The sequence below is a fragment of the Salmo trutta genome, chromosome 5, assembly GCF_901001165.1.
Source record: "Salmo trutta chromosome 5, fSalTru1.1, whole genome shotgun sequence".
Taxonomy (NCBI): domain Eukaryota; kingdom Metazoa; phylum Chordata; class Actinopteri; order Salmoniformes; family Salmonidae; genus Salmo; species Salmo trutta.
The window spans coordinates 25,940,582-25,955,074 of record NC_042961.1 but is presented as its reverse complement, the minus strand read 5'-3'; the positions used below and the strand labels follow the sequence as shown (position 1 = coordinate 25,955,074).

The following is a 14,493-nucleotide window of genomic DNA, read 5'->3' as shown; positions in this document are numbered from 1 at the left end:
TCGGTTTTCTGACCAATGCATGCTTCATTTGGATGGGTTTGGACTCCAGCGGACAGATGAACACGGGCAGATGCGTTTCGGTGAATCGTTACATACCTTGAAATTACCCCATGATAAGAACAATCAATGAATTGTATGCATCAAATAATGATTAGCCTGCATTACATAATAATGAATAACCATATTAATCATCCACTCCATCAGCACATGAACACCCACTTCCACTATAACGCGCACACATCCACACATGGATGCAGGTCTACATATATCATGTGGGGCTGTATGAAATGTGTTTATGACCTTCACCTGGTGTGAGCGCTGCCATTCCTTGTCACTTTGAAATCCCCGTTCCCAAAAATAATGAAAGTGCATAAAAGGTGATGGCAATTTGTCGAGGTCTTGACCCCAACTAGAATGTTCTAATTAACCGCAATGGCAAAGTGAATATTGCACTCGGTAAGAGTCAATCAAGCATTCAACATAAAGCATGGCTACCCATACAGTAAATTATAGTTTATCCACACAGCATCCTTTCTTTAAGTGGAACATGTACACACGTCCTCCAATCTTTATGAGCGCAGTCACACAGCGTTGATATCCACAAAACTGGATGAATATGACACGTTCACTCAATCCCTATAAAGCTGTTTTCACCCTATACACAAGATTCTAATTACATTATTATCGCATAGGCTATTGTTCAGTGCTTCACTTTTATATGACACAAATGTGATATTGGAGATATTTGTATATAAAAAATAAAAAAAACATTAACCTACATATGTTATTGAACAATTGTTTATTAGGCTACTTTTCATATTCAAAACATAAATTAGCAAACCATTTAAAAACCATTGGAAGTCTACGAGGCTTCAAGTCTACGAAGCTTCAGCGTACTGACTGCTGAAAACAAACCAATATACTCAACAAACGAAACATGTTCCTTTGATTGAAGGTAGGTTTACTCAACCATATTCAAACATGTAAAACGTAAATACAAACCCTATCATTCATTGTACATGCCAAACTTCATGGGTGGTTGTATCATATTGCAAAACAGGCTACTACAAAGTTAAAAGCGCGTAGGCACATTCTTACCTGTAGTGATTGGTGGCCGAGCGCATACCGTACATTTCAGCTTATACTAGCGATAAGAGTACGTGTCATCGAGTTTTCCTTAGCATTAAAATTAAAGTTGTAACCGGTAGCCCACTTCAGTCGCCAACATCTGCCTGCGAAAACAACTGGTGCTCTGTCAGCGAATTTCTGTCAACAAGGAGAAGCCGCTTGCCTTGTGCACAATGAATCGCAATGGTCCAACCAACCAACCCTACCGCCGCTTTTGGGTCTCTAAAGACAACGCACGAGATGAATGTCACCAACAATAACTTGGCCCACTCAGAACAAATTTATTTATTTACACTATTTATATAATTCCCTTGATGGAAAAACTATTAACATTAAGACCACCATTGGATAATGTGATAAATTTAGTTTAAAAAAAAAATCATTGGGAAGCTACATTGACAGTGGCAAAATCACCTCCCATTTAGCACTGGGACAAAGTCTTTGTAGAACAAAGCATAGTAGCCTGTCAATTATTGAAGCCCAAAGGAACCAATTGCAGAGGAAATTAATGTCATTTCTGGGATGGCAACATCCAAACCTATTCTTAAATTAGCCACCCCTTTACATAACAGCCTATAAAATGTATGTATTCCATTAACTTTTTAAGGTATAGGGGGCAGTATTTTCATTTTCGGATGAAAAGCGTGCCCAGAGTAAACTGCCTAATACTCGTGCCCAGAGTCAAATATTTCCATATTATTAGTATATTTGGATAGAAAACACTCAGAAGTTTCTAAAACTGTTTGAATGATGTCTGTGAGTATAATAGAACTCATATGGCAGGCAAAAACCTGAGAAAAATCCAACCAGGAAGTGGGAAATCTGAGAATTGTAGTTCTTCTTTTGAATCCCTATCGAAACTACAGTGTCTGTGGGGTCACGTTGCACTTCCCAAGGCTTCCATTGGCTGTCAACAGCCTTTAGAAACGTGTTTCATTCTTCTCCTGTTACTGGGCAGAAAATAGGAGCTCAGTCAATGAGTGGACTGCCTGGGACCAGTGAGTTGTTTACTGCGCAGGCACGTTTTGCGCGCCGCTCCTTCTTTTTCCTCTGTAATGAATACGCTATTGTCCGGTTGGAATATTATCAACGTTTTATGTTAAAAATACCCTAAGGTTTGATTGTAAACAACGTTTGACATGTTTCTACGAACGGTAATGGAACTATTTGACTTTTCGTGTCTGGATTTCCGCTCGTGCATTATGCCTTTGGATAGTGATCTGAACGCACAAACAAAACGGAGGTATTTGGACATAAATATGGAGTATTTCTAACAAAAATAACATTTCTTGTGGAAGTAGGAGTCCTGGGAGTGCATTCTGACAAAGATCACCAAAGGTAAGAGAATATTTATAATACTAATTCTGAGTTTAGTTGACCCCAGAACTTGGCGGGTATCTGTATAGCTTGCTTTGATGGTTGAGCTATGTACTCAGAATATTGAAAAATGTGCTTTCTCCGTAATGCTATTTTAAAATCTGACACAGCGGTTGCATTAAGGAGAAGTATATCTATAATTCTTTCAATAACTGTTGTAAATTTTAGCAACGTGTGCTCATTCACCGGGATGTTATGGTGGGAATACATTTTCTGAACATCACACGCCAATGTAAAATGGGGTTTCTGGATATAAATATGAACTTTATCGAGCAAAACATACATGTATTGCGTAACATGAAGTCCAATGAGTGCCATCTGATGAAGATCATCAAAGGTTAGTGAATATTTTAGCTGTATTTTTGGTTTTTGTGATGCATGTCCTTGCTTGGAAAATGGCTGTGTGGTTTTTCTTGTGAAGTTTAGTTCCTAACATCATCTCATTTTATGCTTTCGCCGTAAAGCCTTTTTGAAATCGGACAATGTGGTTAGATTAACGAGAAGTTTATCTTTAAAATGGTGTAAAATAGTTGATTGTTTGAGAAAATGAAATTATGAGATTTTTGCTGTTTTGTATTTCGCGCCATGCTATTTCACTGGCTGTTGAATAGTGTGTCCCGCAGGTGGGCTAGCGTCCCACGTAGCCCATAGAAGTTAAATGTAGACCTAACTAAACTTTGAAACTCGACAAAGAAATATGATTTGTGGCATATTCTCATAGTTATAATTGGACCTTTGACACAGCCTGTAATGTGCCTTTGCTGATTTATTGGTACTCTGAAGTAATGAAGTGAAAATAATCCTGGCAGTGCTAGTTTAAAACGGTTCGCCTCACTACAGAGAAGTAGCTACACACATTGAGTGAGTCAGCGACATAGCTTTCACCTGGATTCTCCTGGTCAGTCTATGATCCCTTATTGATGTCACGTGTTAAATCCACTTCAATCAGTGTAGATCAAGCCGAGGAGACAGGTTAAAGAAGGAATTTTAAACCTTGAGGAAATTGAGACATGGATTGTGTATATGTGCCATTCAGAGGGTGAATGAATTCTGTTAGACTGTGGCAGGTTGCCCTCAGCACCCACCAGAAGCCCAACGGAGTTTACTTTGGTCCTGCACCATTGTCCTTTCATGATGGCCAACTTAGCCCCGGCCGTCCTGAGTTGGGTAAGCACGTTGTCCATCTCGTTGAGGGGATGTGACCAAGTCTCACTTCTCATGAGAACGTCGTCCACCTAGATTATCGCCCCCCTGGAGGTTGCGTCTGGCATTGCCTTGTGCAGGAATATGTTGAACTCTGAGGGGGATTTCGCATACTTGAACGGGCAATGATTGAATGTGAAGAGCTTGTTCGAGAAAGAGAAAGCCAACTTGTGTTGGTCATGAGGGTCGACTGTCATGGCCCAGAAACCATTCGCCACATCGACGGTGGAGAACTTTTTGGCGTTTTCCACCTTTGGCAACTCTTGGTAGAGCTGTGCCATTGGCCAACGAGACAATGGAACCAGCTTGTTGAGTTGTGTATAGTCAATGGTAAGACACCATTTACCTGGTGGTTTCAGAACAGGCCACACGGGAGCGTAGTATGCACTGTTCAATTCCCTGATTATCCGTTTAGCTAATAGGGAGTCAATCTCTTGTACCACTGCGTACGCTCCAAATTGAATTTTGTATTGTCTCACAAACGTAGGAGCTGCTCCTGCTGGCATAGGAATACGCACCACATGAACATAACACTGCAATCCAGCGAGTCTGTCAACCAGATCTCACTATGATTGTTAATAAACAATTCTCTCAATTGATGCCTTTCAGTGTCATTGACAAGTGCATCAGCCTCCGACAGTATTTGTACTAACTGTGCATGGAAACCAGGATATGTTTCGGCGACATTGTACAGGTCTTCATCGGGTGGTGACGGCATGTCAATGGTGGGAAAATCATTGGTTGTTACCTCGCATGCAGGAGGAGATGCGATATCGTCCTCCGTGGAGTATATTAACAGGTTGTTGTCAGAATCGACTTCCAGCTTGAACGTTGTTGTGTCGTCAAGCGGCAATATGGGAGTTATTGGGATTGCTTTTGGCGGACAAGTAAACAGCGTACCTCCCTCACCACCTAGGACTAGGGAGGACGGAAGAGGCCCAATCACAGGAACAACCAGTTCAAAATCATGGAAGGAGTAATTAATCAATGTTCCTAGCTGAGTGTGCCGAGGAATGGAAATGTCTGCTTGAGTCAGATTCTGTACCAGGAGGTAAGTGGATCTAGCGTTTAGTTCCAACAGCGGGTTGCCATTGATAGTTAGCCCCAAGTTGAATAGTCGTGTAGAAGGTTAGAAGAACGCAGTGGTGCCTTCCATCCGGTATCCGGGTGTCAGGTTCAGACTTACAGAAACCTCTGTGGTTCTTGCCAGAATCACCATGGCGGACTCAGTTATCACCTTGCAAGCTTCAGGAATAGTCTGCACGGATGCCATTTGCACCAGGTCGAAAGATGAGGCATGTTGGTCTGGCTGCGCCAAAGACCAAAGAACTTGGTGTATGGTATCGAGTTTAACACCCAATCTTATCAACATTTCCACTCCCACATAGATTGTATGTGGGAGGTCCGCGACAACCAGTACGTAGTGAGATACTTCCTTGGTTCCAATGCGGATTGATAGCGCACACTCCCCTAAAGCGGTGCGTTGTCTGGGGAGTCGTTCCCAGTGGAAATCTGAACGTTTTCGGAACAAGGGGATGGCAGTTAGCCGTTTTCAAAATTGAACATTTCCAAACTGTTTGCGGATTTTTCTGGCCAGGTTGCCTATATGGCATCCTCAACCATAGTGTTGTTTAGGCACATGCCACCTATCAGAAGAGGGCGGTAAGTGTCAGCTGGTGAATCACCCAAGCCACACTGGAAAACCTCATGTTCGGTTAAGTTCCGAGTTGAACTTGTCATTTGCTACCAATGGCAAGCTCATGACCAAGTTCACCGGGGTTGCGTCAGTTGCTGACGTCGAACCCACATTGTTGCACAATGTATGGCATGTAGCCTTGGAAGAATGCAGTGAAGTCAATGAAGTTGGCCTAGTTATTTGTGACCAGATTTGGTTGGTTTTCCAATCCATTAGGGGTACAAACGGTCAATTAAATCTATCCCAATCAGCATCCGTGCGGTGTCAGTGCTAGTCAGGTACACAGAGTGGATCAATGACACGCTTTCGAAGCTGAGTTTAAGTAGGAGACGCTTGGTTAGGGGCGAGGTAGCTTGAGTGAAACCTAGAAGATTTATGTCGCAATGTTCCATTTTCAACCAATGTTTTGCTGGGTCCACTGCCCGTTTTAGTTCAACCAGCAAAGTTTCTGATATGAGGGAATTTTCGAACCCGAATCTCAGAGCATCACAGGTCAAACAGTCCTCCAAGACTGCTCTAGTATGGCCTGTTCGAGTTGGTTTTTCTTGTCATGTCCCCAACAAATTGGAGTGGGTTGGAAGTCGGGAGCGGTTTGTTATGTGTTGATTTTCAAGACAGATAACCCACCTTCGTGACCTAGTGGGCCCTCTATCGGAATGGGAGAGGAATAATCTGTTGCAATGGTGCTTACCTTGTGCGTCTCTACATCCATATCAATATCTGTAGACAAAACCTGCAGGCTTGTGTCTAGAACGAGCAGTCCCTGGAAAGAGATTTGAGTGAGTGCGGGGGTAATGGGAAAGTTGTTGACGTCCTCGCGAATTGCGTGAATTTCAGGGGACTTGGTCTCCAACAATTTTACGCCTAGTCATGATGATATAACCTTGTCCTCTTTCTCAAATTTATTCCGCTGCAGTAATTCAATTATCAGAGCTTCTATAACGTTTCGGTTAGCGTTTAGATCGCTATTGAACACTTTGTTGCCCTCGTTACGCTTGTTACCCTTGTCTCCTGACCCTTTGTGAGGGTTAGGTGGAGGGACGTAGCGGCCAGGTCGATCTCTACAGGACCTGTTAGGTTGGGGACATTCATCATAGCTATTGTCACTGCGGTGGTTATCGGTGTGGTGGTTACTTGGTAGCCACCACCTTTGTGCATAATCTTATACTGCACCTGTACCTGATGCCGCACCTTCCAATTGGAATAATGGTTAGCCCAGCTCTTAGCCCAGCTGGCTTTTTGATGCTTCAAAAGCGGTGCATGCAAGCTCTCGGAGTGTCGAGATCTGCAAACTAACGTGGACAGTAGGGCCCAAGTAGTTGAAGTTGGGAGAGAGTAGCAGCAGCTTAAAAAGAGGGTTTGGGGGGTTGGGGGGGCACACAATGCAAATAATCCGGGTAGCCATTTGATTATCTGTTCAGGAGTCTTATGGCTTGGGGGTAAAAACTGTTGAGAAGCCTTTTTGTCCTAGACTTGGCACTCCGGTACCGCTTGCCATGTAGTAGTAGAGAGAACAGTCTATGACTGGGGTGGCTGCGATCTTTGACAATTTTTAGGGCCTTCCTCTGACACCGCCTGGTGTAGATGTCCTGGATGGCAGGCAGCTTAGCCCCAGTGATGTACTGGGCCGTACGCACTATCCTCTGTAGTGCCTTGCGGTCAGAGGCCGAGCAATTGCCGTACAAGGCAGTGATGCAACCAGTCAGAATGCTCTCGATGTTGCAGCTGTAGAACCTTTTGAGGATCTCAGGACCCATGCCAAATCTTTTTAGTTTCCTGAGGGAGAATAGGCTTTGTCGTGCCCTCTTCACGACTGTCTTGGTGTGTTTGGACCATTCTAGTTTGTTGTTGATGTGGACACCGAGGAACTTGAAGTTCTCAACCTGCTCTACTACAGCTCCGTCGATGAGAATGGGGGCGTGCTCGGTCCTCCTTCTCCTGTAGTCCACAATCATCTCCTTAGACTTGGTTACGTTGAGGGATAGGTTGTTATTCTGGCACCACACGGCCAGGTCTCTGACCTCCTCCCTACACGCTGTCTCGTCATTGTCAGTGACCAGGCCTACCACTGTTGTGTCATCTTGCAACTTAATGATGGTGTTGGAGTCATGCCTGGCCATGCAGTCGTGGGTGAACAGGGAGTACAGGAGGGGACTGAGCACGCACCCCTGGGGAGCTCCAGTGTTGAGGATCAGCGTGGCAGATGTGTTGCTACCTACCCTCACCACCTAGGGGTGGCACGTCAGGAAGTCCAGGATCCAGTTGCAGAGGGAGGTGTTTAGTCCCAGGATCCTTAGCTTAGTGATGAGCGTTGAGGGTACTATGGTGTTGAACGCTGAGCTGTAATCAATGAATAGCATTCTCACATAAGTGTTCCTTTTGTCCAGGTGGGAAAGGGCAGTGTGGAGTGCAATAGAGATTGCATCATTTGTGGATCTGTTTGGGCGGTATGCAAATTGGACTGGGTCTAGGGTTTCTGGGATAATGGTGTTGTGAGCCATTACCAACCTTTCAAAGCACTTCATGGCTACGGACGTGAGTGCTACGGGTCTGTAGTCATTTAGGCAGGTTGCCTTTGTATTCTTGGGCACAGGGACTATGGTGGTCTGCTTGAGCTTTGCACACTCTTGGCATTCTCTCAACCAGCTTCATAAGGTAGTCACCTGGAATGCATTTCAATTAACAGGTGTGCCTTGTTAAAAGGTAATTTGTGGAATTTCTTTCCTTCTTTTTGTGTTTGAGCCAATCAGTTGTGTTGTGACAAGATAGGCGTGGTATACAGAAGATATACATATTTAGTAAATGGCCAAGTCCATATTATGGCAACAACAGCTCAACTAAGCAAAGAGAAACGACAGTCCATCATTACTTTAAGACATGAAGATCTGTTGCACTTGAAAGTAGTCTAGTGGTTAGAGTGTTGGGCCAGTATCCGAAAGGTTGCTGGATCAAATCCTTGAGCTGACAGATTAAAAATCTGTCATTTTGGCCCTGAACAAGGCAGTTAACCCACTGTTCCACTGTAGGCCATCATTGTATATAAGAATTTGTTTTTAACTGACTTGACTAGTTAAATAAAGGTTCAATAAAAAATGGAAGATAAAAAACATCAAGCGCTATGATGAAACTGGCTTTCATTAGGACAGCCACAGGAAAGGAAGACCCAGAGTTACCTCTGCTGCAGAGGATAAGTTCATTAGAGTTAACTGCACCTCAGAAATTGCAACCCCAATAAATGCTTCAGAGTTCAAGTAACAGACACATCTCAACATCAACTGTTCAGAGGAGACTGTGTGAATCAGTCAAATTGCTGTAAAGAAACCACTACTAAAGGACACCAATAATAAGAAGAGACTTGCTTGGGCCAAGAAACACCAGCAATGGACATTAGACTGGTGGAAATTTGTCCTTTCGTCTGGAGTCCAAATTGTTGGTTCCAACTGCTGTGTCTTTGTGAGACGCAGTGTGGGTGAACGGATGATCTCTGCATGTGTATTTCCCACCGTAAAGCATGGAAGAGTTGGTGTTATGGTGTGGTAGTGCTTTGCTGGTGATACTGTCAGTGATTTATTTAGATTTCAAAGAACACTTAACCAGCATGCCAAACACAGCATTCTGCAGCGATACGCCACCCCTCTAGTTTGGGCATAGTGGGACTATCATATCACTATCACAGGACAATGACGCAACACACCTCCAGGCTGTTTAAGGTCTATTTTACCAAGGAGAGTGATGGAGTGCTGCATCAGATGACCTGGCCTCCACAATCCCCGGACTTCAACCAAATTGAGATGGTTTCGGGATGATTCGGACCGCAGAGTCAAGGAAAAGCAGCCAACAAGTGCTCAGCATATGTGGGAACTCCTTCAAGACTGTTGCAAAAGCTTTCCAGGTGAAGCTGGTTGAGAGAATGCTAAGAGTGTGAAAAGCTAGCATCTAGGCAATGGGTGGCTACTTTGAAGACTTTCCAAATGTGTTACTTCCATTTGTGTTATTTCATAGTTTAGATGTCTTCACTATTATTCTACAATGTAGAATATAGTAAAAATAAAGACAAACTCTTTAATGAGTAGGTGTTCTAAAACTTTTGACCGGCAGTTTAGCTCATTAATAAGTGTGGAGAGAGCACTTTGCTATGAAACGGGTGCTTGTTGTTTTCATATTTGATGGACAGATAAGTGCTAGCGCAAGATGCGACTGAAATTTCACGAGTGGAGAGAGAGCGAGAGAGAGGGTTGGAAATCTGGAAAGCTTGGCTTGAAGCACTTAGCATCATGACATTATGGTTCTGTTCCGGAACACTAAATCACTTTCGTTCCCGGTTTTGGTTCCGTTCCTTGAAAAATGACGGGTTCTTAACCGGTTCCACACAGACGCAGAGGCATAAAAATGGTATCCATGAGTTCATCTGGCTCTGGGTAAGTAGAAAATATTGCAGTATCCCTTTAACACTCATGCTTTCTCTATCTGAATCATGAGTATAGTTTCTTCATCTATTCATCTCAATATGTTTTGGGGAAGCATAAATACAGTATGTGTGCACATAGATGCCTTAAAATGTCTTACATATAGCCTCAATCCAAACCAATGAGTTGGCACATATCAACTTCAGAGCTCAACGATCACCCTGCTCTATTCAGAACAAACTCAAGACCATGGACAGCTCAGAATGCCCCTTTACAAAATTCTGCACCATGGAAAAGGCTACAATAGTGCTAAGGCATCTGTGTCACAATGGAAAGTAATTTTATTTCACCTTTATTTAACCAGGTAGGCAAGTTGAGAACAAGTTCTCATTTACAATTGCGACCTGGTCAAGATAAAGCAAAGCAGTTTGACACATACAACAACACAGAGTTACACATGGAGTAAAACAAACATACAGTCAATAATACAGTAGAAAAATAAGTATATATACAATGTGAGCAAATGAGGTGAGATAAGGGAGGTAAAGGCAAAAAAAGGCCATGATGGCGAAGTACATACAATATAGCAAGTAAAACACTGGAATGGTAGATTTGCAGTGGAAGAAAGTGCAAAGTAGAAATATAAATAATGGGGTGCAAAGGAGCAAAATAAATAAATAAATAAATACAGTAGGGGAAGAGGTAGTTGTTTGGGCTAAATTATAGATGGGCTATGTACAGGTGCAGTGATCTGTGAGCTGCTCTGACAGCTGGTGCTTAAAGCTAGTGAGGGAGATAAGTGTTTCTAGTTTCAGAGATTTTTGTAGTTCGTTCCAGTCATTGGCAGCAGAGAACTGGAAGGAGAGACGGCCAAAGGAGTAATTGGCTTTGGGGGTGACCAGAAAGATATACCTGCTGGAGCGCGGGCTACAGGTGGGTGCTGCTATGGTGACCAGTGAGCTGAGTTAAGGGGGGACTTTACCTAGCAGGGTCTTGTAGATGACCTGGAGCCAGTGGATTTGGCGACGAGTATGAAGCGAGGGCCAGCCAACGAGAGCGTACAGGTCGCAGTGGTGGGTAGTATATGGGGCTTTGGTGACAAACAAATGGCACTGTGATAGACTGCATCCAGTTTATTGAGTAGGGTATTGGAGGCTATTTTGTAAATGACATCGCCAAAGTCGGGGATCGGTAGGATGGTCAGTTTTACGAGGGTATGTTTGGCAGCATGAGTGAAAGATGCTTTGTTGCGAAATAGGAAGCCAATTCTAGATTTAACTTTGGATTGGAGATGTTTGATGTGAGTCTGGAAGGAGAGTTTACAGTATAACCAGACACCTAGGTATTTGTAGTTGTCCACATATTCTAAGTCAGAACCGTCCAGAGTAGTGATGCTGGACGGGCGGGCAGGTGCAGGCAGCGATCGGTTGAAGAGCATGCATTTAGTTTTACTTGCAATTAAAAGTAGTTGGAGGCCACGGAAGGAGTGTTGTATGGCGTTGAAGCTCGTTTGGAGGTTTGTTAGCACAGTGTCCAAAGAAGGGCCAGATGTATACAGAATGGTGTCGTCTGCGTAGAGGTGGATCAAAGAATCACCAGCAGCAAGGGCGACATCATTGATGTATTCAAAGAAAAGAGTCGGCCCAAGAATTGAACCCTGTGGCACCCCCATAGAGACTGCCAGAAGTCCGGACAACAGGCCCTCCGATTTGACACACTGAACTCTATCTGAGAAGAAGCTGGTGAACCAGGCGAGGCAGTCATTTGAGAAGCCATGGCTATTGAGTCTGCCGATAAGAATGCGGTGATTGACAGAGTCGAAAGCCTTGGCCAGGTCGATGAAGTTGGCTGCACAGTACTGTCTTTTATCGATGGTGGTTATGATATAGTTTAGGACCTTGAGCGTAGCTGAGGTGCACCCATGACCAGCTCGGAAACCAGATTGTATAGTGGAGAATGTATGGTGGGATTGAAAATGGTCGGTAATCTTTTGAAGGTTTAAGAAAAGGCAGGGCAGGATGGATATAGGTCTATAACAGTTTGGGTCTAGAGTGTCTCCCCCTTTGAAGAGGGGGATGACCGCAGCGGTGTTCCAATCTTTGGGGATCTCAGACGATACGAAACAGAGGTTGAATAGGCTATTAATAGGGGTTGCAACAATTTTGGCGGATAATTTTAGAAAGAGAGGATCCAGATTGTCTAGTGATTGGTAAACAACATAAAATTAAACTTTAACTGCCTGGAATGAATCACCAAGAGACTGCTATGTTATATACTGGAGTAAACATATTATCATTGTTTACAGTAGTTATGTTGCCTGTATTATTCAATTGGGCCAAAATGCAACATCTCATTTGTCTAAGCCAAATTTGCAACAATAAACATGTCACTATAGATGATGCTTCCATGTTTCCAGTTTATTGGTGCCCTGGTGAAAAATGGTAGTATGACAGTATTACAGTATGACATTATTACAGTGTGGCAAACATAAAAACGACAGTGTGTTGAACATAGTTGTTAGGTTGTGGGCTACTTCTGTACTTATTCGAGCATCACTGCAAACCTCATGATATCACCGTTGGATTATCATGTCCCCTGTATGAGTGCTGCCATAAACACTCATTAGGCAGATTTTGCCAAAGGGGACTTTGGTATCTGGGGTAAATTGTTTGGAGTTTTTTTCTTCTTTTCCAGAGCAGCTGTGTGGATTAGAGATGAGACTGAAAACAATATAGTCATTCCACCTGAGGTTTTAAACCTTGCCGTTTCCTTTTCCAGCGTGTTGAAATGAGGAGAGTTTTTGTGTTAATTGTACCCAAGCAATGGGCTGAGCAGTGACATGCAAATTAACCGTGGGAAACCATAGAGTGATTACTGGCAAAATGTAATGAAACAATGTAGACATGAATTTGGGTTGGGTTGTAAAGCTTTGAGCATAGCCTGAAGGTAGGGAGGAGCAGTTCCTCTTCCTGCTCTGTAAGCAAGCACCATAGTCTTGTAGTGGATGCAAGCTTCGACTGGAAGCCAGTGGAGTGTGCGGAGGAGCGGGGTGACATGGGTGAACTTGGGAAGGTTGAATACCAAGCAGGCTGCGGCGTTCTGGATAAGTTGCAGGGGTTTGATGGCACAAGTTGCGAGCCCATCCAACAGCGAATTGCAGTAGTCCAGATGGGAGATAACAAGTGCCTGGATTAGGACCTGTGCTGCTTCCTGTGTGAGGTAGGGTTGTAATCTATGAATATTGTAGAGCATGAACCTGCAGGAGCAAGTCACTGATTTGATGTTTGCAGAGAACGACAGTGTTGTCCAGGGTCACGTCAAGATACTTAGTACTGGGAGGGGGACACCGTGGAGTTGTCAACCGTGATGGAGAGTTCTTGGAGCAGGCACGCCTTCCCCGGGAGGAAGAGCAGCTCCATCTTGTCGAGATTGAGGTGGTGGGGCGACATCCAAACTGAAATACTGTATCTGCCAGGCACGCAGAGATGCATGTCGCCACCTGGGTGTCAGAAGGGGGGGAAGGAGAAAAGTAGTTGAATGCTATAAATCCATTAAAGAAAAGGATTTCATGAAGCATTGAAACAATCCAGGACTAAAATAAGCGATGTCCAGAAACAAAATCATCAGCTTGATATAGAGTGCCACTCGGTCCAAGTGCAGGCTTAATCTGCATCTGTGCATCTGACCCTTTATTGGCACCGGTCACATCTGATTGAGTAAAATGTACTGGGAGATTTTATGATCTTTCTAAGGCTCTACTTTAATTTACTAGTATCAGTGTCTTTCTTCACACTGTGAGCCTACTGCAGTGAGTCATTATACCACTTGCTTGTTCAATTGCACATCTAGACCTTCAACAAGCCCCTAGACATTTCATGCAGCTTCACCCAAAACATTTTTATTTGTTTTGCTGAAAGAACAGTTGGGCGGGAGAAAAGCTTTTCTTCCTTTTTTCAAAAGTTTCTCAAAGACAGCTGCATTGCCTGCATAGCCAAATCTGAACATCATTAATTTTGAGGAGCTGTGAGCACACAGTATAATTGGTTCCCACACCACTAGTTCCCTTTTTTCTTCCTACTTTACAATTTTTTCCCTCTCTCTATGTTTTGCCCATGCTGTTTCCCTGTCTTGTTCGTCCTTTCTCTTTGTGTTTGTGGCTTCCTCTCTTTCAACATTTTTCCACCGCCCATGTTTCTAATACAAACAAGGCTTAGACTTTAGCTACAGTAAGTGCGGATTATCGTTTTTTTCCCCTCACACATCAGCAAACTCACACCCTGGCATCACAACGCACGGCCAAAGATTCTCAAGAACATTGAAACTGGCATGCCTCATTTCTGGTGCTTATTCCCCCATAATTTGGGAAAGACACACTTTCGGAAAACTGACAAACACTCCTTTTAACAAGGATGAGCAACACTACAAAACCATCTCTAACACCTCACAGCAGTGCGCTAACTTTTTTCGCACCTCACAGGAGTGTGCTAAATTCACAGTTATAACCACAAATGGGACTGCCCTACAGACCAACTTGAAGAAATGTGTACCATAAAAACCAGCCTTTTCCATTGGACCATTTGTATAATAAAGTCTTAAATGTGGTATAATAATGTTGTTCACAAAGCTACATGCACGTAGGCCACATTTGAGTGGAGATGTGTCACAAACTGTTTGCTTTATACA

General features: G+C 43.5%; 1 protein-coding gene across 2 annotated transcripts in view; it reads right to left on the bottom strand.

Moving 5' to 3' along the window:
• The window catches only part of LOC115193958 (gamma-aminobutyric acid receptor subunit pi), a 64,761-nt gene extending 63,374 nt beyond the window's left edge, over window positions 1–1,387 (bottom strand). For both annotated transcript variants that reach the window (XM_029753118.1, XM_029753117.1), the window contains exon 1: window positions 1,099–1,387. The gene's annotated coding sequence lies outside the window, so the exon portion shown is untranslated. The remainder of the gene's footprint in view (window positions 1–1,098) is intronic.
• Between the last annotated feature and the right edge of the window lie 13,106 nt (window positions 1,388–14,493).